Genomic DNA, 4446 nt, shown 5'->3' with positions numbered 1-4446 from the left:
AGCAGCAGCAATGCAGGAGAGAAATGCTCGAGGGAGAGGGTGTACCCAGAGAACAGTGGAGGAAGCATGTGTGAGGCAGCAGCTGAGGAAACAGGCAGCAGGGAGATGGCAAGCACTTGGGAATGAGCCCTGGAAACAAGCAAAGGCAAAGCACTGTGGTGGAAGGAGAGGTGAAATGAGGGCTGCCTCTGGAAACAGCCTGGGGGGAGCCCTGCATGGGTCAGGGGCTGTGTGACTTGGGCTCAGTGCCAGTTCAGCCACTGCAGGCTGGGAAAGCCTGACTGCAGCTTCTGGGGCGTGGTGGGGCACCCCTCCAGCTCAGAGCAGGGCTGCCACCCAGTCCTCTTGGGCTTGGCATGTACATTTATTGATTTGACTGGATTGCCCAAGCCAGCAGTCGAGTCACCACTGACAAGGGTCAGTAAGGCTTTCACCCTTCCCAGGTCTCCTCTCAGCCCAGCAGCAGCAGGGAGGGCTGGCAGGGGCAGGACCACAGCAGGCTTGCCAGCCCTGCCAGGGCTCCTTCCCCAGTCAAGGGAGCAAAGGCAGACGGTGCAGGCTCCATGATGATCCAGCCCACCAATGCCCTCCATGAGGGGCAGGTTTCCCTGCTCTGACTGTAGGAACAGCCTAAAGCAAGGACAGGCTGTAATTCAGGATCCCAGCCAAAAAGCTCGGAGTTGATGAGTCTGGATATCCCTGTCAACAGACCATACATGTAGAAGTTGGCATGGCTTAGCAGAGTGAGAGAAGGTGAGTCATCTCAGAGAGCTCCAGAGCTGACTGTACAATAAGCACCACTTCTTGTGTCACTATAAATGCTCATGAAGGGGGAACTGGTGTGTTGGCTGTGTCTCCCAGCATTGCACATTTCAGTTAAGCTCTCTGGAACAACTGGCTGTTGCTATTAGTTTTAAGATAATGCCAGTGGGAAGTAGTGAATGACAAAGCATTGCTGGCAAGCAATCAACCTCTGAGAAACACAAGTTATAAATTCCTTTACTGTATTAGTTTGACATTACAATTTAGAGATAAGGTTTTCCAGGAACCTAGGTGAACCAGCATCAAGTTTTATTCATGAGGTGCATCTGAAAAGAAGTCAGTAATACTTAATATTTGTATAGTATTCTCCAACTTCTTACTTGTTTAAAAGCTAGGTCGCTTCTGTTTCCAGGGCTAGCCATACTATTTTGGCACATGCTGTTGTGTTTTTATGATAAATCCAACACAGATACTCCCCAGTCATTTTGGACTGTAAAAATATTTCTGAAGGCAGCAGCAAGTCAGGATGAGACTTCAAGGGCAGTTTTTTGTCCTTTTTTTTCCTCACAGCTGTTTATACTGCCAAACAGCACATTCCCAGTATAGTGATTTCTTCCTGGCTTTTCTCCCATGTTTCCTACCACAGGTGCATTGCCAAGGCAGAAGTGCAGAAGCTGCACATGCAGCAGCCAAGCAGCCTGTGCCTCTCTCAGCCAAAGCCCATAGCAGCAGTAACCCCTCTGTCCCCAGAGCAGGGACTCTGCCCCCTGGGTGGCTGCGAGGGGACTTTCAGACCCCAGAGCTGATGCAGAGGGATGCTCACAGCCCAAAACATGCTGCCTCCTCCATGAGCTATTACAGTGGCTGGTACCTCAGCTGCCTTGCAAAATCTTTCAGTGCAGGGGGGGTAGAAATGCTGGAACCTGCGTGGGTGATCAATGGAAATGTGTCAGTGGGTGGGAACATAATGGGGTAAGCAGCAAGCATTGCAGGCCCTGGATACCATGCAGAAAACACAGGCAGAGAGAGGCAGAGGATTTGAGTTTGTCTCACATTTCGCCTCTCTTCCACCTTCTTTTCCCTCCTTTTCTCCTTTTTCGTTTGCTGGGTTAATGCAAGTGGAAAAGAACATCCAGACCCATCCATTCTGCCATTCAGGACACTGTTTTTAAAATAAAACATACTATACCAGTGTTTATGTGGAGAATATAATGGATAAATATTTTACGCCATGGATTCAGTTTCTTATCAGGACCTGTATCAATAATAACTGTATAGCTCCAGTTGTTAGTGGGCTCCTCTTCCAATGAATATTTTGTTTAAATGTATATTGAAGACTTGTTTTACAATGGCTTTCTTCTCTTTAATAGGATTTGACGTTGGCTGTGGCATAGCATGCAAGTGGTTTTTATAAAGATTTAAAATACATTTCTGAATGGTGCTATATAAATACTGCATGCATTAAATTGTACCATTTTATTGTGAAACTGAAAGGTTTCCTGTTCTATACCATAATACGATTTGTTATTTTTCCAGCACACACATTAGCCTGCATTCAACTTCTGCACGAGGTAGAAGAACTCAAATTAAATTTACAAGCACACCTGAGCAAAGCTAGTTAGCTGTGGCCAGATCATGTTTCTGTGATTAAATAATGCTGGCTATTATAACACATTGCAAGAAAGGGCTGCTATAAATCCCTGTCTCGGTTTATTTCCAATGCTTCATTGTACTGCTATACTCTCTAGCAAGCAGAAGGCTAGACATGGGACTGAGTGACCCAGAGCAGATGTGTTAGATACTGACTTGGAGGAGATAAGAGTAACAATGCTGCTCTCCCCGGAGTGCTCCCTTCAAGGACGTTCCCATGCTGCACAAACATTAATAAATCGATCTTCTTTGCATCCGACCACACACTTTATTAACTGAGGAAATTGGTTCCCAGGAAAATTTAGCATTTTGCTCAAGGCCAGAGAGTAGGTCCACAGCAAGGAGAAAGAGCTGGAGAGCTTCACTTATTTCCAGTTAATGTTGAATGTTCCATTAGCGTGTAGCAGGGTGTGCTGAAGGCACAATGCTGCTGGGTGTTCATGGTGTCAGAAATGGATGAGCACTGCTTTCACACCCTACAGCAGGACCCTGCTGAGCATGTTGGTCCCCACCACGTTCTCTGAGCTGAAAACATACATCACATGGCCAGACAGATATCTGAGGCTGGGGACACTAAAGCAGCTCAGCTCTGTCCAGAGTTCAAGGTTTTTACAGGTGGCTCTGACAGTTTTGCATTTTATTAAGATTTCTCATTTACCAGCCATTTACATTGTTGCTAAAATTTGACCACTGGGAGTAAAGTTTTCCAGTCCAGGTGTTTGCCTGAGGCTGAATTATTTCAGATAGGGTGGAGAGGAAAACTTCGTGTAGTTGTTCCTCCTGGCTAAGATTTAAGATTGAGGGAAAAGATTGGTTTGTAAAAAAATGGAATGGCTTACCCTTTGAAACTCTCCAGTGTTCTGTGAATGAGAATATAATTGTATGAGAGAAAGGAAAATAGAGCAGACAAAGATTCTATGGGCACAACTCAAGTTGATGGTTACTGTGGGAATAAGGATGGAGGGCCTGGGTGAGGTGGACTGACATAGGCAGTATCCCATGATTAAAACTGGGAGAATGGGCCAAACAAACACCAGACTTTACACAACTGGACTGAATTGTTGAGTCTGGGGAAAGTTTGCAGTGGGCCAAGTCCTAGGGTGAGTGGCAGAAGATACAAGGGTAACCATTTAAAGTTTTGCACCCAAGAGAAGGCACCAGTCCATAGCCTGGACTGGGCTGGTTCCTAAATTTCACCAGTCCAGTGCCACCAGTGTTTATGTGTGAAGCCACTGATGACAGCATGTTTTATCTCCCACGTACTGCAGGAGCCAGCTCTCACCCCACAGGTGTGGTCTTTTAGCTGCCTTGGCAAATCTCAACATCATGGTGTTTACCCTGCTGATAAGTCATGTGGATGTCATGCAACAGTACTTAACTGCCTTTAATTTTGTCTTTAATTGCACACACGTACTTGGGGTTTCTTCATGCACTCAAAGTCCTTCAGCCTCATACTGTGCACTAGAAAAACATGTCTCAGCTGGCAAGCACCTATTTCAATCTGTTATTTTCCAGTGTATTCCTGATTTATACCATGCTCTTTGAATCCTGAGATGTTTTCTTCATGGGATTTTCTATAGTGCTTGCCACTGCAGAACAAGAGCTCCCCAGCCATTAGCTGGTTCATTTTAGCAGAACTTTTCTGTGATGAGATATCATGATACTGTCATTTGGCAAATGGGCATCTAAGTCAGCACTGCAGCTGCCAAGCCTGAACCCACCGGGACTTGATTTCTCAGAGCACTTACTGCATGACACGAGGGTGTGAATCACTGAAGCATCTCTCTGCCTGTCTCAGCTGAGCCTGGGAGCTCAGCCTTTCTGCACACCAAACCACTGGGCTTGGAAATCAGGCACCTAGGAAGTAAAAGGGCACAACTGGAACCCTTCTATGAGAAGCCTGGAACAAAGTTCTCTGGAACAAAGGATTATATCCAAGGACATAATTTTGTACTTTCTGTGCCCCACAGTCCTGTTCCTTATTCCCTTCTAGCTTTCAGAATAACATGAAGTAGAGATGCTGCCATAGCCACA

Source organism: Oenanthe melanoleuca, chromosome 1 (assembly GCF_029582105.1).
Source record: "Oenanthe melanoleuca isolate GR-GAL-2019-014 chromosome 1, OMel1.0, whole genome shotgun sequence".
Lineage (NCBI taxonomy): Eukaryota > Metazoa > Chordata > Aves > Passeriformes > Muscicapidae > Oenanthe > Oenanthe melanoleuca.
The sequence above is the reverse complement of the archived record's forward strand: the minus strand, read 5'-3'. Positions refer to the sequence as shown.